This window comes from Ascaphus truei, chromosome 5 (assembly GCF_040206685.1).
Source record: "Ascaphus truei isolate aAscTru1 chromosome 5, aAscTru1.hap1, whole genome shotgun sequence".
NCBI classification, from domain to species: Eukaryota; Metazoa; Chordata; class Amphibia; order Anura; family Ascaphidae; genus Ascaphus; species Ascaphus truei.
In genome coordinates this window covers 77,126,809-77,152,073 of record NC_134487.1, presented here as the reverse complement: position 1 = coordinate 77,152,073, position 25,265 = coordinate 77,126,809, and the positions used below count along the sequence as shown (strand labels likewise).

The 25,265-nt window shown below is 50.6% G+C and overlaps 1 protein-coding gene across 2 annotated transcripts in view; it reads right to left on the bottom strand.

Annotated features, from left to right (window-relative positions):
- The window catches only part of PNPLA8 (patatin like domain 8, phospholipase A2), a 56,208-nt gene extending 47,351 nt beyond the window's left edge, over positions 1–8,857 (bottom strand). The window contains exon 1 of one of the 2 annotated variants that reach the window (XM_075600037.1): positions 8,710–8,857. The gene's annotated coding sequence lies outside the window, so the exon portion shown is untranslated. Of the gene's footprint in view, positions 1–8,623 lie in introns of both variants that reach the window. The other variant, XM_075600039.1, reaches the window with a different exon arrangement.
- Between the last annotated feature and the right edge of the window lie 16,408 nt (positions 8,858–25,265).

The following is a 25,265-nucleotide window of genomic DNA, read 5'->3' as shown; positions in this document are numbered from 1 at the left end:
CCAGTTCTAAGAGACAGCGCTCCCTACCCCCCCTAGGGCCAGTAAAACATGTCTGCTTCGCTATACCAATACTCTTTAATATCCTGAGTAACGCCATTGAAATCAAGAACAAACTTTTTGCAATATCACGAAGGGGAAATTTAACACGAAATTGATTCGTTACTCGGTAACTTTGTAATACAGCCCGGTTCTTGATCAGGACAGGGATTTCATTTTTGCAGTGCCCAACTTTTTTTTTTTTTTTTTTTTTTTTTTAACTGCTGTCAATGTAATTTCACGAGTCACAAGAGCCTTTCCTTTGTCTCATCGCCCATCAGATTATCAGTGAACGTGACCTCAATGGGCATGCACTGCACACATTGCAAATGTAACATGAGTGTCCTGTTGAATGCAGTCTTCTGTGAAGTGCTTTTGTTAAATCGTACACGGTCAAAATGCATAACATTGCCTGACCCGACAAGACGTTCTTAACAAGAGGGTTTGCTTTCATTCACTTCAACATTATTAGTGTATTTAGTAACCCATGCCATTACATGGTTTAGTGCAGGGGTGGCCAACTGCAGTCCTTAAGAGCTACCAACAGGTCAGGTTTTCAGGATATCCCAGCGTCAGCAAATGGGGCTCAGAGGCTGACAGCCACCTGTGCTGAAGCAGGGATATCCTGAAAACCTGACCTTTTGGTAGTTCTTGAGGACTGTGTGTTGCACTAGTTTAATGCATCTGGTCAATGGTCTTCATTTCTACAACTATTTTAAGTTAATTTTTACAAGTATTCATGTATTTAAAGTTTTTGGATGTTGTACTGTATGCATTTTTGTTTTTTGGCCCGTGAAATCTGGCTATGGTAAATTACTTATGCTACTTTTAATAGTGATCCACAGTAAATGTTTGTAATGAAAATCATGTACTATGTATTGATTACTACTACAAATGCAACAATAATAAAGAGGAACGGTAATGTTACCAAGTTAGAATAAAGTTACAAATCAGCTACTTGTTTGCAAATGTATAAAAATAGTGTAAATCAGTAGTCATTTGTGGTTTGCAGGTCATATTTAAACTCATCTACTTACATTTATTTACAGTAGACAGCTGAGTGCTATCAGAAACCTGATGCACATTCTACATATAGTTATCTATGAACAGACACTCCCCAGACTCTAAGCCAATTAGAGCACAGTGTGTGGCTAACACCACGTCATCCTGACCCTCTTCTTTTTCAATAGGGTCAGGAAACCAGACTCTTTTACTCATGATTGTATCAGGAAGGATTCGTCCAGTCTTTTTTTTAAATCTGAGCACTTAAGGCCTCGGGCATGGTCAGCGCTTAGGCGCTGACCCGTGCTGAGGCGCGCTCTCACTTACCAGTGAGCCCCTGCAGCCGCAATGAGAGCGGCTTTAGCAGGGGCTCGTGCACGCTTCCGCAAGCGTGCAGAAGCGTAGGTCTTATACAAATTTTAGTTTCAAGCGCTCAAGGGAGCGCAGGGCCTGTCACGTGAGCGGTTTCCCTCCCCCCCCCCGACACGCCCCGGACTAAGGCCAGGGAAAGCACCCGCTTTCCCTCAGCCTCCGCGCGCCTCAGCACGGCTGCAGTTCTATGGACGCAGCCTTAAGCAGCAATACTACATTCTCCCTTTTTTCTTATTTGTATATATAAAGCATGTGACAATGTAGAATTCTACATGCTTACATAAGATGACAATCGTTGTTTGGTACTCCTGTTATAAATCTGTCACAATCCTGATTGTCTGTCTGCCTAACAGAACAGCCACCTTTAAGTTCCAATCAATCCATCAGTCAGTCAGTGTAACTCAGCAGCTACAATGTATCCTGATATTACGAAGGTAACATTATCTATGTTACAGTTTGCAGCCAAAACTGCTGGGGAATGTGGAAATTATCAAAAACAGGAAAATGTTACCAAGAGCTTGCATTGCTTGGGAAGTGTGCTAAAACCTACTACAGAAATCAAAGTATAATCAGTAAATTAAAACTCATTAAAAATGGCATTAATAGTTGAATTTAAAAAAAGTCACTTATCTAATACTACAGAACGGATTCATTAAAAAAAAAACCCATAAGATTCATCTTTTATCGAGGATACGTTTTCGAAAATTGTGAAAAAAGCGATGTCACATATTCAATGTCATACAGAATATAACCAAACTACGTGCGTGTGTATATATATTTTATCTGTCCAAGTTACAGTTAAGTGAACTTTCCCCCTCCACGGCTTCCAAAAATACCAAAATACCTACCAGTGGTCAGAATAGGGTTGCAGCATGTCCTTTATATATGGGATTGGCCCCTTTGTCATTTAACACCGTCCCAGAAACAGATGTTATACCCGTCTTCATCAACAGAAGGGTCTCTGCAAATCATACGTGATTTGCGTGTAAAATACCAGTAAGTCTATTTGCCCCCCAATATCTATCCTTAGACTCCCGTTCCAAAAGTCCCTGTTCTGCAGCCATCTCTTACCAGGTAACCTAACCACACATGGCATCCCTAGCTATGGAGCTTACAGGGGACAATAGGATGGAAACAAAATTACAGGGAACCATAACGGAGTGCATTACTAGACCCAAGAGCTGACACACCAGCCATTGACATGGTTTTAGGGGCAGTCAGCTGGGCTTCACCTTTTTTTATGAAGGCTGGCTACCCCCTAACGTCACAGCGGCATCTTCCCCCAGCTAACCCATTGCCACCCGCTGGGCAGGCTCCACCAGGTCTGGAAGTTTCTCAAAAAGGTATCCCAATGGGGTGTCCTTTGCTCTCCTGACCTGGTAAATCGTCCTTCCTCGCTCACCAAATGGTTTGGTTACCTCTGGACATCCTCCCTCCTTTGAACTCCGATGTCTATGCAGACATCTCGGCACGTATGTAGATGCCCGGGCTGACTGCATAGACTTAAGGTGCGCAAAGTGGGGGGCACGGGATTTTTTTGGGGGGGTGGGGGGGTCGCGTGCTCTACCCCGAGGCATTTAAGTGAAATGCCGGGGGATCGCGTGAGGCCTCTGCAACTCAGATTCAGAAGAGTTGCTATTAGTTGCCCCCCAATATCCGCCCTTAAACCTCCATTCCCAACGTCCCTTTCCTGCAGCTAGTTCCTAAGGGATCCCTAACCCCACATGGTATCCGTAGCTTTTAATTCTGCAGGGAACAGTATAATGGGAACATAGGTACAGGGAAACATATTAGGGTACAATGCTAGACTCAAGAGCTGACACTTCAACCCCTGACATACGGTTTTAGGGGCAGCCAGCCGGGCTTCACCTTTATTTATGAAGGCCGGCTACCCCTACCGTAACAGTGAAACCTCAGTCAGTGGGCGGGGCTGGAGCGGCAGCCTGAGAGACAGAATGGGAAAGGTGAGAGGGAGGGGAAGGGTTAAATCACAGGGGTAAAAACAGACACGAAAAGGAAAGGATACAGGAAGAGACACAAAGAGAAAATTAAGTACAAGAGAGAAATACATTCTGGGCTCACCTAAGCAGCCATCCACAGTCGTACTGCTACAGAGCAATGAAAAGCCAGGACCTCTTCACTAAACCCTGTGCCATCAAACAACTTATCCTCTCACTCCAAGAACAAAACCCCACACAGATCAACAGTCTGCCGGAAAAAAAAAATCAAATCGCCAGCGAAATGAAGGAGAATTATGTGACTATGTGGGAAAATGATGTCCAGCGCTCAAAGAAGCTGGAGATCTACTACTGCCAGGGTGGGCAACACTGTCGCCATTCGCCACTTGTGGTGAATTGGCAGTAAAACTGTGGCGAACAGGGCCGCCGGGACACTCTGTGCGACCCGCAACGGCCCCCTCAAACACCCCCCCTTCCCCTTCCTTGGTAAGGAGCGCTCTCTAGTGGCGTGACACATGCGCTCCCTCCCCTCCGAGGCCACTCCATGATGCGCGCTCCCTCCCCAACGAGAACGCTCCAGCGTGATGCGCTCCCCCCGAACACGCTTCAGCGTGACGCGCTGACGCCCGTCTGCCCCCACTGCCGCCCATCCGTCTGTCACTGCCGCCCATCCGTCTGTCACTGCCGCCCATCCGTCTGTCACTGCCGCCCATCCGTCTGTCACTGCCGCCCGCCCGCCAGTCACCGCCGCGCTGCAATCTGGTAGGTGCAGGGGGGAGATGAAGGATGAAGAGTGCAGGGGGGAGATGAAGGGTGAAGAGTGCAGGGGGAGGATGAAGAGTGCAGGGGGAGGATAAAGAGTGCAGGGGGAGATGAAGGATGAACAGTGCAGGGGGAGGATGAAGAGTGCAGGGGGGAGGATGAAGAGTGCAGGGGGGAGATGAAGGATGAAGAGTGCAGGGGGAGATGAAGGATGAACAGTGCAGGGGGAGGATGAAGAGTGCAGGGGGGAGGATGAAGAGTGCAGGGGGGAGATGAAGGATGAAGAGTGCAGGGGGGAGATGAAGGATGAAGAGTGAAGGGGGGAGAGGAAGGATGAAGAGTGCAGGGGGAGGGTGAAGGATGAAGAGTGCAGGGGGAGGGTGAAGGATGAAGAGTGCAGGGGGAGGGTGAAGGATGAAGAGTGCAGGGGGAGGGTGAAGGATGAAGAGTGCAGGGGGAGGGTGAAGGATGAAGAGTGCAGGGGGAGGGTGAAGGATGAAGAGTGCAGGGGTAGGGTGAAGGATGAAGAGTGCAGGGGGGAGATGAAGGATGAAGAGTGCAGGGGGGAGATGAAGGATGAAGAGTGCAGGGGGGAGATGAAGGATGAAGAGTGCAGGGGGGAGATGAAGGATGAAGAGTGCAGGGGGGAGATGAAGGATGAAGAGTGCAGGGGGAGATGAAGGATGAAGAGTGCAGGGGGGAGATGAAGGATGAAGAGTGCAGGGGGGAGATGAAGGATGAAGAGTGCAGGGGGGAGATGAAGGATGAAGAGTGCAGGGGGGAGATGAAGGATGAAGAGTGCAGGGGGAGGGTGAAGGATGAAGAGTGCAGGGGGGGGTGAAGGATGAAGAGTGCAGGGGGAGGGTGAAGGATGAAGAGTGCAGGGGGAGGGTGAAGGATGAAGAGTGCAGGGGGAGGGTGAAGGATGAAGAGTGCAGGGGGAGGGTGAAGGATGAAGAGGGGAGGGTGAAGGATGAAGAGGGGAGGGTGAAGGATGAAGAGTGCAGGGGGAGGGTGAAGGATGAAGAGTGCAGGGGGAGGGTGAAGGATGAAGAGTGCAGGGGGAGGGTGAAGGATGAAGAGTGCAGGGGAGGGTGAAGGATGAAGAGTGCAGGGGGAGGGTGAAGGATGAAGAGTGCAGGGGGAGGGTGAAGGATGAAGAGTGCAGGGGGAGGGTGAAGGATGAAGAGTGCAGGGGGAGGGTGAAGGATGAAGAGTGCAGGGGGAGGGTGAAGGATGAAGAGTGCAGGGGGAGGATGAAGGATGAAGAGTGCAGGGGGAGGATGAAGGATGAAGAGTGCAGGGGGAGGATGAAGGATGAAGAGTGCAGGGGGAGGATGAAGGATGAAGAGTGCAGGGGGAGGATGAAGGATGAAGAGTGCAGGGGGAGGATGAAGGATGAAGAGTGCAGGGGGAGGATGAAGGATGAAGAGTGCAGGGGGAGGATGAAGGATGAAGAGTGCAGGGGGAGGATGAAGGATGAAGAGTGCAGGGGGAGGATGAAGGATGAAGAGTGCAGGGGGAGGATGAAGGATGAAGAGTGCAGGGGGAGGATGAAGGATGAAGAGTGCAGGGGGAGGATGAAGGATGAAGAGTGCAGGGGGAGGATGAAGGATGAAGAGTGCAGGGGAAGGATGAAGGATGAAGAGTGCAGGGGGAGGATGAAGGATGAAGAGTGCAGGGGGAGGATGAAGGATGAAGAGTGCAGGGGGAGGATGAAGGGTGCAGGGGGAGGATGAAGGGTGCAGGGGGAGGATGAAGGGTGCAGGGGGAGGATGAAGGGTGCAGGGGTGAGATGAAGGGTGCAGGGGTGAGATGAAGGGTGCAGGGGTGAGATGAAGGGTGCAGGGGTGAGATGAAGGGTGCAGGGGTGAGATGAAGGGTGCAGGGGGGAGGTGATGAGGAGGTTAAAGGAGATGGTGATGAGGGGGGTTAAATGAGAAGGTGTTGAGGGGGGTTAAATGAGATGGTGAGGAGATGATGATGAGGAGGGTATTGGTGGTGGCGTGAGAGGATAAGGAGGGTTGCGGTCTGAGGGCCGTTCTATAGTCCGTGCGCTTGCTGCGCCGTACGCGCAGCAGTTATAGTTGGCTGAGGTTAGTCAGCCTTTCTATAATGGTGCCACGCGCAAGGCAGTGAGTGTTCTGACAGGGGGAAGATGAGGAAAATAAAGATTTTGCGCCGCTACCGCCACTGAAATGTGTGTGTGCGTGTATGTACAATGTTAATAAATAATTTATTAAAGTATTTCTTTATTTATTTCAAACGTATTTATAACACACACATACATTGCACCTCACTCGCTCACAGCATACACACAAAAAGCATGCGTCACGTGCACGCACGGGCGCACACACTATAGAACGGCACTGAGAATGTATAAACTTGTTCAAACAGTGTGTTTAAAATTTTCGCATGCACAACATAATACCTCAATTTTTACATGGTGTGGCTATTTTCACTTCTAATTCGCCACACCTGTGGCTACATTGAAAAATAGGTTGCCCACCCCTGTACTACAGCCTACAGAAAGAATACACTCTGGCACCCTACCTACTGAAGGTAAAAGACTCAAAGCAGAGAGATCTTGGGCCAGTACAGAATGAGTGCCCACAGCCTGGAAGTAGAAACAGGTAGACACAGACAGAACTGGAAGCCCAGGGAGATGAGACTGTGCCAGCGATGTGAGCTAGGAGAGATAGAAGATGAAACACACTTCCTACTGCATTGCACACAGTACTCTGAAGTAAGGAGTGCCCACCTGGAGAAACTCACAGCTCTTATCCAGAACTTCAATAATATAGAAGAGAACAAAAAAATAGTGATGCTCCCAGGGGAGAGATGAAACCACAGCAGAACTGGCTGCACACTATATCAGCACCTGCCACAGGCTGGGAGACGCCCACTAACCCCCACATCCCTGTGTGTAACTTACCCATGTACCGTATAATCATTATACCCTACCCCCTATAATTCATGTAATGTGTAATCATTGTACACCACCCCCTATTATTCACACATTGGCAATACTGAAATGCTCTTTCGTCATGCCAATAAAGCTTATTTGATACATAAGAGGGAAAAGAAAGACATGAGAGCAGAGCAAGCAGATAGGGCGAGAGAGAAAAGAGAGTAGAGAGCGCAGAGCGCGAAAGGGGGAGAGAGAGCGCGAAAGGGGGAGAGAGAGCGCGAAAGGGGGAGAGAGAGCGCGAAAGGGGGAGAGAGAGCGCGAAAGGGGGAGAGAGAGCGCGAAAGGGGGAGAGAGAGCGCGAAAGGCGGAGAGAGAGCGCGCACAGAGTGCAAAGGGAAAGACAGCGCGCGCAGAGCGCAAAGGGAGAGAGAGTGCGCGTGGAGAGCGCAAAGGGAGAGCGCACAGAGCGCAAAGGGAGAGCGCACAGAGCGCAAAGGGAGAGCGCACAGAGCGCAAAGGGAGAGCGCACAGAGCGCAAAGGGAGAGCGCACAGAGCGCAAAGGGAGAGCGCACAGAGCGCAAAGGGAGAGAGCGACATGAGGGGGCCCGCATACTGTTAGAATAAATAATTAATTGTAAACTATATACAAAGAATCTGTATTTCCAAACAATAGTCATTTATTTTAAGTTTAATAAGATAAGAAACACCCCCCCACCCCTGTATACAGACACACGTGAGGGTGCAGAGACTAGCCCATATCTTTTAAGTAGTGTTACTCCACAAGACACCGGAAGAGAGCTCATCGGCCATTCAAGTAAATGGGTGATTAGGATGTCTTGTGGAATAGCACTGCTTAGTAAATATGGGCCACCGTGAGTGTGGGGTCTGGTCTATAGAGTTTATATAGGGTCTATAGACCCAGCACCGTTACTGTATGTCCTATATTCAATGCCAGCCTCTGCTAGTGCCGATATCCGATCACCTGATGCTAGTATAGGATTCCTCCTCGCATCCCTGCCCCCCCCCCCCCCTGCCTCTCCTGTACCCCGCGCGCTGCCTCAGGCTGAGCCCCGCAGGCCCTGTACCCCCTCCCTCTCCTGTACCCCCCTCCCTCTCCTGTACCCCCCTCCCTCTCCTGTACCCCGCGCGCTGCCTTAGGCTGAGCCCCGCAGGCCCTGTACCCCCTCCCTCTCCTGTACCCCCCTCCCTCTCCTGTACCCCGCGCGCTGCGAGCCCCGCAGGCCCTGTACCCCCCTCCCTCTCCTGTACCCCGCGCGCTGCCTCAGGCTGAGCCCCGCAGGCCCTGTACCCCCCTCCCTCTCCTGTACCCCGCAGGCCCTGCGCGGTGACAGACTTTCCCGGGGGCTACCGAGAGGCTACAGTCAGCATAGCATGGAGATACTGTACGGTTCGGGCCAGGACCGCTGATGAGCGCGCGGTGAGGCTGCAGTTGGCATGGCTATGCCCAGCTACACACTCATAGGCCATCACTGAACCAAGATGACAATGGCAGACAAGCCTCACACTCCTGTTCTCATTTGTTTCGCGACATACACATTGCTATACAAGAGAAGCACAAACCCCCTCAATAGCAGCGTCTTCATGCTGACGGGCCTCCTCCGGCAGAGAAAGGGATAATACGCCTATAACAGAAGCGCAGCACTCACACAGCGGTGTACGAGCTCGTCACGCAGCCTCTGACAGGAGCCCGGGCCCGGCAGCGGCCGCTCTCCCACTGAGGTGTAAACAGCTTGTCTCCGCTCGGCTGGTCACGTGACCCGCTGACTATGGAAAGGCGGAGAGGCCAGAAACCGAAGTGTTGTAGCTCCGCCCACAAGATATTCAGGGCAGCAGTTTGCTCATTGCCAGTCTCCTGAGCCAGTGTTGCCAGGTCCGCTAGTTTTCCGCCCAATTGGGCACTCCGCCAACTCTCTCACCTTCGCGGCCCCGCATCTGGGGGGGATGGAAGAAGCTGACTGGTCAAGCACGCTGTGGAGGGGAACACAGGAGGACACAGACAGTCACAGCAGGACAGGAGGAATCACTTCATTTCAATAACTTGCCCGCAGCTGTTCAGTTCCCCGACTCCGACAGAGACCATTCTTCAGACTAACAGGTGAGTTCCCTCTGCCCTGTCTCCACTCCTGGCTTGCTAAACAGCCGGCACCCCCCTCTCATCCCCCCCCCTCTCATCCCCCCCCCCTCTCATCCCCCCCCATCTCATCCCCCCCCCCATCTCATCCCCCCCCCCATCTCATCCCCCCCCATCTCATCCCCCCCCCCCATCTCATCCCCCCCCATCTCATCCCCCCCCATCTCATCCCCCCCCATCTCATCCCCCCCCATCTCATCCCCCCCATCTCATCCCCCCCATCTCATCCCCCCCATCTCATCTCCCCCATCTCATCCCCCCCCATCTCATCCCCCCCCATCTCATCCCCCCCATCTCATCTCCCCCACCTCTCATCCCCCCCCTCTCATCCCCTCCCCCTCCCTCCCCCTGTCATCCCCTCCCCCTCCCTCCCCCTGTCATCCCCCCCCCCTGTCATCCCCCCACCTCATCCCCCCACCTCATCCCCCCACAATATCCCCCCACAATCCACTCAGCTGATTTTGGTAGTGCTCGCTGGTTCATTCTATCCTGTCTCCCCTCCTCCTGGCTCGTGTGTGTGTGAGAAGGCAGTTGCGGGGGCGATCGCGTCTCCCGGTGGCGTCGGAGGCAGGGCACCACCATCTTTGTTATGTCCACGCGAGAGTGACACAGTGGCCATTTTATTGTGGGAAGAACTGGCACAAGAGGTGTTCCATAGTGCAGGGACCCCTAGAAGTCGCGCATGCGCAGTTAGGGCGATGCGGCGGCCATTACAGGTTTGCACAGGCTCCATGGAGAGTAGCGGTGGCCATTATAGTGCGCGCACGCGGCCCCAATGTTAAAGAGGGCCATAAAGGACTACAATTCCCAGCAGCCTCTGGGGACTGCCCTTTCACCTTGGTCACAGGCAGCCAGACAGCCAATAGAGCTTGCAACTTCTCCTGCTGGAGAAGGATACATTGTTGTGTGCAGAGTCAGGAAGCAGACTGTGAAGCACATGAATCAGTTAGGCCTCGTTCAGGGTGCTGGCTTCGGAGGGAGAGCGTGCTGCCGTGAGAAACAAAGTATTCAATTTGAATACTGGTTTTCAAGGTAGCAACCGCCCTGTCTCCGAAGCCAGGAGTTGAAGCTGACTACAGTTTCAATAAACGAAAATTTCGTTTTTTGGAGCTGCAGCAGCGTCACAGGGACCAAGGCAGCCAATGAAATCATTCTTCAGAATGATTTCATGACTGCAACTTGGATACTTACCCTGCTGTGTGTAACCCCGCCCCCTCCCCAATGCTGAAAAGTCTGCTGGGGGATAAACACATATCGCCCAGCAAACTGCAGCACTGCCTCCCTCACGCCATCCCTCCGAGTCCTGCAGCTGGCACCCTGAACGAGGCCTTAGGCTAAGGAGACAGTGGGGGGAAGGAAGGGGGGCTGCGAGCTTCTGCCCTAGGCCAGAAATCCCCTGGGCTAGAGTTGAGGCCCTGACTCCCCACTAGTGAGGGTGGGTGTTCATAGGGACAGGCCCTTAGGTAAGGACCCTGTGCCCCTTCAGCTGTGTAGTTCCTTAGAGCAGGGAGAGACCCTGTGCAGTTCCTTAGAGCAGGGAGAGACCCTGTGTAGTTCCTTAGTGCAGGGACCCAGTGAAAGGGTTTGCTGCATGTTCCTGTAAGCTGTGTTGCTGATCCAGAGACTGTCCTTACGGTGGGACGTCCGGCGGGACCCCATCCCACGCGGAGGTACAGATCAGCGCTGGACCAAGCGGCGACGGTAGACCCTTTGCGAAGACACCCAGGTGCCGGAGCACCTGGGCAGGTATTTACAACCTTCCACACGTGCACCAACTTTACCTTGCTACTCACATGTGACAGGCCTGTTCACACACTTGGGTGGGCTTGGACTATCTGGACACGGGGTTGGGAAGGGGGTGTAAGGGTATAGCCCAGTAGGGGCAAGGTTATAGCTGCCAGCTAGTGGCAGAGGGTGGCATATATATGGTTGTGTATGCTGATGATGTTGCACTGTTATAGTATGATACTCTGTGTTGTGTTGCTCGTTCAGTAAACCTTTTAGCCATAACCCTGGTGTATGTGGTTTCTGGGTGAGTTCCTGTGTGGGGTACATTCTACACTCCTAGAATCCTACATAGGTGGAGGCGCTGACCGACGAGAGAACGTTCCAGAGAAGCACACCAGGTTCCCATCAGCGGAGGCTCGGGCCTCCTGTGAACCTGCACGTATACGCACCACACCTGGTAACATATAGGTTCCCCCTCACATGCACTCTATATGCAATTGGGGATGGGGGAATACCCGTTACATATATATATATATATGTATGTATGTATATATATAGATATATATAGATATAGATCAAATGGAAATATTCCTGTATGCTCATTTGCATGTCTAAGACAGGTCTGCAACCCCGCCTTTTACCATTATCACACAGCACTTCCACTGCAGCAAGGGATTCTGGGAAATGACTTGCAAATGGTTACACAGTGTCACCTTTTGATTCAAAACCATTTTTAACATGGTTCCCTATAGGCTTAAGCTTGCTGCATGGTCAGAGCTTTAAGCACAGCCAGGGTTAAGATGCTTAGCCAGAAAACTCACCCACAGACAGCCGTTTCGACCTTAATGGGTCTCATCAGTGTGGGGTTGGTTAACTGGCTATGCAATGAAGCAATGAGGATGGGGTTTACCATACTTAGTTAAGCTAGGGTTGCCAGGTGGCTTGTCCAAAAATACTGGACACAATGCTAAAATATGCGAGACCCTCCCAATACATATAAAAAAATACCCCAACCCCCCCCCCCCAATACATATATAAAATACCCCAAGCCCCGCAATACATATATTAAATACCCCAGCCCTTGCAATACATATATTAAATACCCGAACGCTCGCAATACTCGACACCCCCCCCCAATACATACATAAAATACCCCAACCCCCCCCCCCCCCCAATACATATAAAAAATACCCCAACCCCCGCCCCCCAAATATATATAAAAATCAGACTTACCTGGGGGGTGGTCTCAGGTCAGGCTTGGTGGCTGGGGAGGGGGGAAGGGGGGGGTGTGCCGGTGGCTGCAGAGGGCTGGTTGTTGGGGGGGGGAGGGGGCTGTGACTGGCTGTACTGGGGGGGGGGGGGGCGTCGGAGCCCGTTGCTGCGGGGGGCAGGGCCGGTGGCTGGCGTACTGCGGGAAGGCTGCCGGCCGCGGGGGATGACGGTGCTGGAGGGGAGTCCGGTAGCAGCCTGGCGGCACCGCGGGGGCCTGGCGACGCTGGGGGGGGTGGGGGGTACACAGTTGTGAGCTGCGGGGGCAGGAGCTGCCTGGCGGCACTGCGGGGGCCCTGCGGTGCCTAGCGGTGCTGGGAGGGGGGGGCGCCACGGTGGTGATTGGTGCGGGGGCTGGAGCAGCCTAGCGGCACTACGGATGGTGACGTTGCTGCGGGGGGGGTGAGGGTGACGTTTCTGCGGGGGGGGAGGGCGCCATGTTGTGGGGCAAGCACCTGTTCCCCGACGCTGCTCCCGCATGCGCCAGGCCTCCCTCTCCGCTGGTGCACCGGAAGCTTTTTTAAATTAACTGGCGCAGGGGGCCCGGGATTCCGGGCCCCCCTGACACACGGGCCCGGGACGCCAGTGCCCTTTGTCCCCCCCTTATTTATTTATTTATTTATAAAATATTTTACCAGGAAGTAATACATTGAGAGTTACCTCTCGTTTTCAAGTATGTCCTGGGCACAGAGTAAGACAAATAATACATGGTTACAAATACAGTTACATAAATGAACAGGGTATACAATATATACAAGACATTGCGTGCACAGTTAAAGAAAATATATATTATGAGCGTATGAAACAGTTACAGACCAGGTAAAAATGTGAGACAGCCTTAGATTTGAAAGAACTTAAGCTGGTGGTGGCTATGAGAGTCTCTGGTAGGTTGTTCCAGTTTTGGGGTGCACGGAAGGAGAAGGAGGAACGTCCGGATACTTTGTTGAGCCTTGGGACCATGAACAGTCTTTTGGAGTCTGATCTCAGGTGATAGGTACTGCATGTGGTAGGGATGAGGAGCTTGTTCAGGTAGCTGGGTAGCTTGCCCAGAAAGTATTTGAGGGTGAGACAGGAAAGGTGAACTTTGCGCCTAGACTCTAGTGATGACCAATCTACAGTAGTTCTTTGAGCATTTCGCAGTGATGTGTGTTGTAGTTGCATTGGAGAACAAAACGACAAATTGAATTGTAGAGGATGTCAAGTTTGCTAAGGTGGGTTTGAGGAGCCGAGCCATATACTATGTCTCCATAGTCAATAATTGGCATTAGCATCTGCTGTGCAATACGCTTTCTGACCAGGAAACTTAGGGAGGATTTGTTCCTGTAAAGTACCCCTAGTTTGGCATAGGTCTTGGTTGTCAGGGTATCAATGTGCATCCCGAATGTTAAGTGGGAGTCAAACCATAAGCCCAGGTATTTAAAACTAGTGACAGGTGTTAGGGTGGTATTAGCGTTGGTTCTAATCAGGAGATCAGTCGCTGGAAGCTTTAAAAATTTAGTCTTGGTCCCAAATACCATTGTTACAGTCTTGTCAGTGTTTAAAAACAGTTTGTTTTGGGAAATCCAGTTTTCGAGTCTCAAAAAGTCAGACTGAAGTATGTGTTGAAGGTCAGAGAGGCTATGGCTGTGTGCATATAGGATTGTGTCATCTGCATACATGTGTATTGAGGCTTCCTCTTGGCGGGCCTGATTCCTATATAAACACGTAGAATATCCTGGAAAATATTAAATGATACAGAAAAATATATAAATTTACAGGGAATAATGTAAAAAAAGGAATGATGAAAACACTTAGAAATTTTTTTACGGGATCTATAGTCAAATTGGGAACAAAGACCTATTCCTTAAAAATATAATACTATGTAACATAGTTAGTCTATTCTACCTCTCTTTTTCACCCTTCACATAAGTCCTTAGCAGTCTAGGCTGTGACAGGCTATCTTGTGGGCTTTTTGACTCCCCTCCCCCTCATGCGCCTCTCTGAGTGACTGAAGTATGGTGGTGACTCATGGCCTGTGTATAGCCTATCAGGTATAGGTACAGACCTTGAGCCCTCCCCTTCTGGTTCCTCAGAGAGGCAGTGCTAAATTTAGTTAGTTCTCTCCCACCCTTCCAACCGAGTGGAGGTGTGGAGCCTGTCTCTTCTCCATGTGACAGAGAGGCCAGCCAGCCAGGCCCTCAAGGCTGGCTGGCTGGATGAGGTTGATAGCCTTGTCGCCAGCGACGTCGCTAAAAATCAAATTACAACTTTCGCCAGTTGCGATGGTGACGGGTGACGTCATTGGTCGCGTCGCCGTCGCCAGCACTATAAGCGCGGCCTAAGACAGTGCAGACATTCATTACTTGCAACACAAGCCATGTCGTATATATGCTTAGATGTGGTTGCCAGAAGATATATGTAGGGCGGACGATCAGACCCCTCAAGAAGAGGGTCATGGAACATGTCCGTGCTATTAAGAAGGGTAATCTTTTATACCCAGTCTCTAGGCATTTTTGTTGAATGTCCATGGGGTGGTATCCGGGGCTTCACTTTCTCGGGTGTTGGGCATGTTCACGGCCCCCATTCAGAAAGGGGACAGACTGAACAGGCTCAACAAATGAGAAATGTTCTGGATATTTAGCTTGGACTCTTTGCACCTGATGGGTATCAATGTGGATTGGAACTCACACACTTTTTATAGATAGTAGATTTTGTGTCCTTCCATAGTAAGATTTATGGTCTTATGATATTCATGTTACATATTAGTACTCATCCCTCCAGGTTGGATTGCGCCTTAGAGTGAGTTTACTTATGGATAATATCTTTGTTAGATACAGTATGTATGATCATGTGTTTGGTGGTTACTTCTTTCCTCTTTAGATTTCAAACCACTTTGATCCCTGATGTAGTCTGTTGTAGCCATAACTTACATATGTTCCTAGTCTATGCTGTGGTTGTCAGGGTACATCGGGGGATGGACGTGGATACTTAATATTATGGTATCATTTAATCACGCTACATTATTGTTTCATTTATATATATCTACAGGTTATAATGGTACGAGATTCAAAATCGTACATATTGTATCTAAAATTAGGCAACCTGTAGGTTGGAATTACATTGTGCATCTTTATACAATACAGGCAGTCCTCGTTTTACAACGAATGGCTTATCCAACGCTGTGCAATGCATACCTATGTTAATTTTTATACAGTGTTCGACAATCCTATTCATTTACACGCCCGGGGTGGGTGGATTTAACCCCCGGGCGAGTAAATATTGGCCCAAGCAGCTCCTTATGGCCGCCCAAGCAGCGCACGTGTTTTTTTTTTAATTTTCCCTGCTCGCGCTCAAATTTAGAGTAGCAGCCATTATCTGAAGCATTTCTGTTCCTGGTGTTATTACACATATCTGCTGGAAGGTGTCGCTCTCCCATGTAATTACACAGGTCTCGCTACTCCCCAGAAGAGCACACATGTGCCGGTCATAGCGGTGCGCCGCCGAGCAGCGATACACCCGCGCGCCCTCCCTCCTCCTACAAATCTCTAGTGGCTTGGACCGGAGTCCGGCAGCTGCACACGTGTCCCCCCTCCCGAGTCTTAGCGGTTCGCCACCGCCGCAGGTCCTAGCGTGGAGCTGGTGGCCGTGTGAGCGATGCCGGGCGGCAGCCTGTTGCCAGACAGGGGGTCCCGGGGGGCGCGGAAGCTATGGGGAGAAGCTGCTGCTGGTGTTCAGAGGCTTCGGGGCCATCTTCTTCCTGCCGGACTCGCCCAAGCTGCTGAGCGTCGTGTTCTTCCAGCAGCCCCCGCTTCAGCGCAGCCCGCCGGGGAGGAGCAGCAGCAGCAGCTCTGAGGCAGCCTGGCCCGCATCCGGGAGGAGCACGAGAGGGCGCTCAGGGAGGCCAAGGGCACCCCCCACCGGCAGCCCAGGGACGTCCGCAGGGACAAGGAGAGGCTGGCGCAGGACAGCAAGGCGAGGGCGGCGGGGGCAGGGAAGCAGCTGCCCGGCATGGTGTTCAGGCCGCCGGTGGGGGCGGTGGGGAAGGAGCCGGAGGACCCAGCAGTGAGGAAGCAGAGGGACAAGATCAAGGAGGTGAGTCGGGTCACTCATTGCATGCAAGTGGTCCTAAAGGTGTTGCTCTTACCCCTGAGGGGTGCATGTAGTGGTCTTAGTGGTTATCTGGTGTATGTGTTATTAGTCTGGGTGCTGCTAACGTGTGTGTGTGTGTGTGTGTGTGTTACAGACATTGTGTGTGTGTGTGACAGACATTGTGTGTGTGTGTGTGTGGCTACCCACCCAGTCAGTCACCTACCCACCCAGTCAGTCACCTACCCACCCAGTCAGTCACCTACCCACCCAGTCAGTCAGTCACCTACCCACCCAGTCACCTACCCACCCAGTCAGTCACCTACCCACCCAGTCAGTCAGTCAGTCAGTCACCTTCCCACCCACCCAGTCAGTCACCTACCCACCCAGTCAGTCAGTCACCTACCCACCCAGTCAGTCACCTACCCACCCAGTCAGTCAGTCACCTACCCACCCACCCAGTCAGTCACCTTCCCACCCACCCAGTCAGTCACCTACCCACCCAGTCAGTCAGTCACCTACCCACCCAGTCAGTCACCTACACTGTCAGTCAGTCACCAACCCACCCAGTCAGTCAGTCACCTACCCACCCAGTCAGTCACCTACCCACCCAGTCAGTCACCTACCCACCCAGTCAGTCAGTCACCTACCCACCCACCCAGTCAGTCACCTTCCCACCCACCCAGTCAGTCACCTTCCCACCCACCCAGTCAGTCACCTTCCCACCCACCCAGTCAGTCACCTTCCCACCCACCCAGTCAGTCACCTACCCACCCAGTCAGTCACCTACACTGTCAGTCAGTCACCAACCCACCCAGTCAGTCAGTCACCTACCCACCCACCCAGTCAGTCAGTTAGTCACCCACCCAGTCAGCCAGTCAGTCACCTACCCAGTCAGTCAGTCAGTCACCTACCCAGTCAGTCAGTCACCTACCCACCCAGTCAGTCAGTCACCTTCCCACCCACCCAATCAGTCACCTAAGTCAGTCACCCACCCAGTCAGTCAGTCACCTTCCCACCCACCCAGTCAGTCACCTACCCACCCAGTCAGTCAGTCAGTCACCTTCCCACCCACCCAGTCAGTCACCTACCCACCCAGTCAGTCAGTCACCTACCCACCCAGTCAGTCAGTCAACTTCCCACCCACCCAGTCAGTCAGTTAGTCACCCACCCAGTCAGTCAGTCAGTCACCTACCCAGTCAGTCAGTCACCTACCCACCCAATTCAGTCAGTCAGTCAGTCACCTAGCCAGTCAGTCAGTCTCCCTCTCTCCCCCACTCTCTCTCCCCCACTCTCTCCCTCTCCCCCACTCTCTCTCTCTCCCCCACTCTCTCTCTCTCCCAGACTCTCTCTCTCTCCCCCACTCTCTCTCTCTCCCCCACTCTCCCTCTCTCCCCCCACTCTCTCCCTCTCCCCCCCACTCTCTCCCTCTCCCCCCACTCTCTCCCTCCCTCCCACACTCTCTCTCTCTCTTTCCCCCCCACACTCTCTCTCTTTCCCCCCCACACTCTCTCCCCCCCACACTCTCTCTCTCCCCCCCCCACACTCTCTCTCTCCCCCCCCACACTCTCTCTCTCCCCCCCCACACTCTCTCTCTCCCCCCACTCTCTCTCTCCCCCCACACTCTCTCTCCCCCCCCACACTCTCTCTCTCCCCCACACACTCTCTCTCCCCCACACTGTCTCTCTCTCCCCACACTGTCTCTCTCCCCCCCACACTGTCTCTCTCTCCCCCCACACTCTCTCTCTCCCCCCACACTCTCTCTCTCCCCCCACACTCTCTCTCTCCCCCCCACACTCTCTCTCTCCCCCCACACTCTCTCTCTCTCCCCCCACACTCTCTCTCTCCCCCCACTCTCTCTCTCTCCCCCACACTCTCTCTCTCCCCCACTCTCTCTCTCTCTCCCCCCACTCTCTCCCCCCACACACTCTCTCTCCCCCCACACTCTCTCTCTCCCCCCACACTCTCTCTCTTCCCCACACTCTCTCTCTCCTCCACACTCTCTCACACTCTGGATCTGGATCTCTTATTTACCCTATATATCTTAACTGCCCTATACTACACCGAAATAACCTATACTGCTTTCTTCCAGATCTAACTCAAGCTTCACACGGAAGACATCGGAACCCCCCTAACCCAGAAGACAGGTAGGGAACACATCCCCTCCAATGTATAACATTGCGAGAATGAGGGTACCTGGACATTGAGGGACTGCGGATCAGGTAAGATCCCAGGTGGGATTTCTGCTTTAGATATTGTGAAGCGGGGGCATCCAGACACTGGTTAAGGGGTTCAGGAAACTAGTCATTCACCTGTGGCTTTTATTTCTATATCCGACATTTACACACACATACACACACACACATACGTAACAAGGACTAATTGTAGTATAATGTAATACAATAAATAAATTTGTCAAAAACGAATGTTCTGACAAGGAATTTATTAAATGTATTTTATTTATATATTTTATTTTAAAGCGGGGTTGGGGGCGGGACTAGGGGCGGGATTAGGGGCGGAGTTGGGGGCGGGACTAGGTGGCGAGCAGATTTTTTGGTTGGGCGAGTAGATTTTTGGGTGATTTGTCGAACACTGTATATATATATATATATATATATATATATATATATATATATAATATATATATATATATATATATATATATAATATATATATATATATACACATATACACATTCACATAAACAACGTTGCAAAGCGTCGTAAGAGCGTATATATATAATATTATACTACATAATATTATACTATATAATATATTATTTATTATGTTATATATATATATAATACAGTATATACACTATATAATTTATGTATGTGCTGCATATCTTATTGCCTGTGTAAAATATTTTGTGTATTTTAGTGTTAAAAATGCCTTTAGCAACGGAACCTTTCATTTAAACAGTGTTCCTATGGGAAAATGTGTTTCGCTTTACAACGTTTCGCTATCCAACGCCATTTTGAGTAACACATTGTGTTGGATAACCGAGGACTGCCTGGTCCTTTTACATGTGGAAATGCTGTATTTTCCTGTTCATATCATATGTATAGAAAATGAGTCATATTGATTTGATCATTCAGCCATGATCAGGCTGTTACCTTATCTAATATTTGCAGCATTTGTTGTTTTTAGATATATTTTGTATCTTTTTGCTGCACAGCATGTTCTAGTGTGGTGGTGTTGTATTGTTTGCAACACCATTATACTGCATGCTATATTTGTTATTTATTTTGCACTTATATGGTGAATTATTATGGTTGTTTTGGGTCTATTTTATTGTATACATGCATACCCCGCATTAACGTACGCAATGGGACCAGAGCATGTATGTAAAGCGAAAATGTACTTAATTTGAAGAGCTGCCTTTTTCCCCACTTATCGATGCATGTACTGTACTGCAATCGTCATATACGTGCATAACTGATGTAAATAACGCATTTGTAATAGTCTCCCCGCTTGCGCACAGCTTCGGTACAGGTAGGGAGCCGGTATTGCTGTTCAGGACGTGCTGACAGGCGCATGTGTGAGCTGCTCTTTGCCTATTGGACGATATGTCCTTGCTAGTGTACTTAAAGTGAGTGTCCTTTAACCGGGGTATGCCTGTATATGTTAGTATAGTTCTTGTTTGTGTTATATCTCTCTTGCAAAGTTCATTTTTTAATATCAGTATTATTATGATATTATGTTTTCTCTTATGCACTGCTGAATGAGAGCTTGTTCTATCTATGGCCTTATACACACATTTGAATGTGTTATAGCGTTTATACTAACATTGGTTATGTATTCCAAGTGCTTTATTATGACAATTAGATAGCAGTGCCTTCTGAGAAAGCTATTATTACAATGTGTCACTAGGTTTGTTATTTGTTTACGTTTTTTCTATTTATGTCTCTGTATTCTGGACCCAGGGTCATGTCTATGGTATGAATGGACCCAGATAGCTTCAACTCAGTCCCCTTTCCAAAGCACACAAAGTCCTGTTATATTTTCTTCACTTTATTGGGAAAGGAGCACTATATACAGGCACTTGTGGATGTAATGGTGTTGTGAGAGAGTGCTTCTCTATAGGTGCTTCGTAGTTAAGGGCAGGTGAAAAGGATAAGGCCTTGCCGGGAGTAGTGTAACAGAGAGGGGAACTCACTCAGCCAGTGGTCAGGAAGTAAAAGAAAGAGGGTCCCGCTTGTGACACAGGAATAGGGGCAGGCTAAATCAACTGTCAGCAGAGACGTGTGTGTGTGTGTGTGTGTGTGTGTGTGTGTGTGTGTGTGTGTGTGTGTGGAGCAAAATACATGCAGCTGAACTTTAAGGAACTGACAAGCAGAAGCTGCAAAGAAGGGGGGGGGTGAACAGAGATATAAATCTTGTTCCATGATACTCTGATAGTATTACTTCCAGTGGGCTGGTGGATCCTCATTAGCCAGCTTTACATCTAGTTGCACCTGATTCTCACGGATCAGGTGAATTAGAGGCGGTGTCGGTTACCCCTGTCCACGGGGAGGACCTTATTTATAGAATTCTATGCCGGACATGAATCTCTTTGATAAAGCGCCCCAGAGGCGGGAAACGCATCAGAGGATCCCTTTCCTGCTTTTAGATTTTGGCTGTTGTGCCCAACAAATAATTTTGTACCTGCTACCAGCCTAATCTCTATACTTGCAGTGCTCATTCCTTTTTCTTTTCAAATTTACTTAGTCTATGGATTGATAGCATGCCAAGGAACAGAAGGTCGGGAGGTGAGTATATCCCCTATATGTGTTATCAGTGACTCTGTTTGCTATATTGTAGCCAGTGTGGTGCACCGACATAAGCCTGCCGTCTTCGGAGCTGCGGGAGTGGATGATCCAGCCCTGCAGGAGAACGCCGTAGACACAGACATCATATGAAGACGGACAGGTTCTGTGGTACACCGAGACAGCTTGCCTACTTCGGCATTATGGGGATCGACGGCATAGCCCAGCAGGAGAACCCAGTGGTCACAGACCTCACGCTATTCCAGATAAAGTCAGCGGTATTCCCTTCTTCCCACTTATTCGGACCCCGGGCAGCATAGAGCCAGATAGGCTCTCTTCAGTGAAGCCTGCATACAACGGGGAGACAGGAGGAGACGGAGTGGCTAAGGTGGAGGATAGATAGACACGGGTCTCACACTATAACACACAAGGTCAGCTGCATTTATCCCCATTTACAAATATTCCGGGCACCTTATGAAGTGATTATACTTTTTCTGCATCACACGTTATTGAGCTACTGATTATTGACCCTAAGAAATGTTCCACATCATTGATTTATCCCTATCTGGGACATATTGGATTATTCACAGGATCCACGTTTACACTGTTCATTATTAGAGCACCCACTTGGGATTTATTTCCCTCACCTCTACCAATCATGAGACAGACCTGGTGCCCTCCTCCTGGCTGTACTTAAGGGCAGTGCTGCCCCAAATTCGGGAGTGCCTCTACCCACTTGAGAGGGACAGGTTACACAGCCAAGAGCCTGATTATTGGGCCTTCTCTGGTCCTCTTCCCTCTGGGGGACAGTGAGTGTTGACCATACCTTTGCCTCTGCTAGAGAGGCAGTGAAGAGCTGGGACTGCTGCAGGTGCCCTTGGCCTGTAGTGAAGGTCCAGGGAACATCCTTCAGTGGTAGCTGACAGTTGCTGTATTGGGCAGAACTGCAGAGCTGCACTGCTAAAGAATATGTAGGGCAGCGGTGCGCAAACTGGGGGGGGCGCAAGATTATGTAGGGGGCGCAGGCTGCGTGCGGGGAAACCTGGGGGCGGGCAGAGCTGTGCACGGGCGGCCAGAAGCTCCGTGCAGAGGCTGCTTCCAGTTCCCTGCTGTGTCTGCCTGCAGAGGGGGCGGGGCCTTGCTGCGGGGCCTTCCCTGCACACAGACAAGCCCTCCTCCTCCTGTCTGTTACCCGCCCGTTTTCAGCAGCTAATGGGGGGACCGGAGCAGGTTTAGTTACTCCCTCCCCCCACCAGGTAGGTGTGTGTGTATATATATGTGTGTGTGTGTGTGTATATGTGTGTGTGTATATACATTTATATATGTGTGTGTGTGTGTGTGTGTGTGTGTGTGTGTGTATATGGACTGCAGTGTGTGGTGTGTGTGTGTGTGCTGTGCCTGTTGGTTGTCTGTGTGTGGGTGTTGTGATTGAGTGTTGTGTGTTGGTGGTGATTATGTGAGTGTTGGTTGTGACTGTGTGGGTGTAGTGATTGAGTGTGTGCTGTGTTGGTTGTGATTTGAGTGTGTGTGTGCTGTGCCTGTTGGTTGTCTGTGTGTGTGTGTTGTGATTGTGTGTGTGTGTGTAGGTGTTGTGATTGAATGCAGCGGTGCACAAACTGAGGGGGGGGGGGCGCCCCGGGCGCAAGATTATTTAGGCGGGGCGCGTGCAGCAAAACCTGGCTGCGCAGGCAAAAAAGATGTGTGCGCGCGGCCAAACAGAATAGTCAAGGTGGGGCCACGTGATTCGGAGGTACGGGGGAGGAGCACGCCCCAGCGCTGTGATGTCAAACGTCCCTCCTTCCGGTGTCTGCCCTACAATAGCGCTGTGTTCCTGCTCTCCTCCGCTGGCAACCTGCTTCGCTGCGATCCTCTGCAAGTGAAAGGGTAGGCTGCACCTATATCAATCAATATGAATGTACAGAAATAATAATAAAAAAAGTGTAAACACTTCCCCGCTCGTGCTTGCAAAATGATGCAGGGCACCCTGTGCTCATGCTTGGAGAGTTGGTGATGTCACCGCTCCCAGCGGCAGCGTGGACGCAGCCTAATTTTGCAAGCGCGAGCTGTTGAAGTATGTAAGTATTTAGGCTGCGCTTATAGTGCCGGCGACGCGACGTCGCCCGAAAACAAATGTATTGTTGCCGCCGCGTGTGCTTATAGTAAGCGTGAAGTGGCGACGCGATTTTTTGGAGCCGGCAATATTTGATTTTTTAGGGGCTGTCGCCTCATGTGACAGCCCCTGAACCAATCAATGGCCTGATCGCCCACACTGCCGCAAAGCGAAATACAACTTTCGCTAGCGGCGACGGGTGACGTCGCGGGCACTATATGCGCGGCCTTAGACATATTTGTATTTACATTGTATACCGTTTAATAAAGGGTTTTTTTTCATGTGATTTTGATTACATCAGGCAGGGGGGCCCGAGAAATTTCATGGATAAAAAGGGGGGCTCGGCATAAAAAGTTTGCTCACCCCTGATGTAGGGTATGAACCCCAGAAGCCTAGTCCTGTCTCCCCACTACCACCGGCAGACGACTCAGCCCTCCCGTTACCAGCAGGTATCATGCACCACACGATCAGTAATGGCCAAATCTCCCACCGGGTGGGGGAAACACCGTTACACAATCTTTCACAAGATATGACAGATGGATATTTTAATACTCAAGTCATCGGTCTGGAAGTGATAAGCAGACAAACCCGGATACCCCAAACGAGAATATAATATATGTAAGTGGGTCAACCATGATGGTCCAGATAGTATATTTTATGCTCCGGACCTGAGGCACGGAAACAAATAATTACGAAAATGTAAATGTGATATGTATCCTCTGTTTAATAGCACAAGTGGTACAAGTAAAGTGTAATGCTTTTTTGCTTACCTTTGCCAACCCCCTCTTTTCTTTCTGTATCCCATGTATAAAATACTGAAATGGAAAGAAAGTTTAAAAAAAAAAATAACTTACTAGCTCATGGATTGTGATTTTGATTAAAATATGTTTAATCATCGCAGATTAACTGTTACATATTTATTTTTTATTGCCATTAAGTTATTAAAAACAAGGGTGGTTAACTGACTTCACTGTGACGCGCATTACGCCACTTTGTCACTGTGTTCTGTTGAAGTAGTTTGTGTCACACAGACTGTCAACACTTAACAATGTTTATTATTATTATCCTTTACAGTCCGACATTCCGCTGTGCGGTACAGAGTGATACACATAAACTGAGTGACTCACAAGTAAGAACAGACAAGTGCAAACAGATACAGAAGGTAATGAGGGCTCTGCTCCCGAGAGTTTACAATGGGATAGAACGAAGGTGAACAAGACTGACTTGAACAGCCCTGATGCCCTAAAGCAAACCGGCTGATGTAAAGTATGTTTGTATAAATGATGATTATAATGCGGCTTAGGAGTGGTTTCTTGCCTGAGTTACAGGACTAGATTAGACCCAGATTATTAAGCAGGGGCAGCATTAGACTGTAAAATATCTAGGGCAGTACATAACTAGTTTGTTACTATTTTTTTAATGTGCAGTGAAACATAGTTTTCTGGTGACTGGCGCACACACTTGCATAGATAGCGGCCCCCTAGCCATAGGAGGAAGGGTCTCATGACTGGGGGGGGGGGGATCTGGCCCGCCCCATATCTCCCTCCCGCGCCCAGGGGGGAAGTTTCTGGAGGGCCTATGTAAGGCCAGACTCTTTGCTGCCCGCCAGATGATCAACAAGACCCTGGGATCCGATCTCCTTGACCAGACTTGGAAGCAGTTGTGCAGGTAGAGGCTCGTTTGGTGGTTGTGGGTCGTCCCTCACCCGCCAGAGGTCTCCGCGGCGGCAGCCCCGGGTGGGTGGTGGGCTCGGGGGGGGGGGGTGCGGGGTCTGGTGGGCTGGTTTTCCCCCCATCCTGTCCACAGGGCGGTGCGGGGCGCTCGTCGCTTTGTCGTGCAGGTTGCAGCCTCCTCGACAAGCTGGGGTTTGGATCCTGCGTCTGCAGTGAAGGGGCCGACTGGCGTCCTTTGGCGAGCGAGGTTCCTGCGCGGCGCCGCCTCCCACTGCTGCCCACCGATTTTTTTTCCCACCTAGTTAAGACGTGCACGGCACGAGCATGCGGGCGGGCTATTGGTCCCCCGAATTGCCCCCGGGGCAGGTGGTGGGTGCGCATGCGAGGTCCCGGCATTGAATGCCCTGGTGCAGTTGTGCCCACAGGACACTCATCCCAGTGAGCCCTTCTTTTAATAAGACGTGTTTCAATGTCCTGT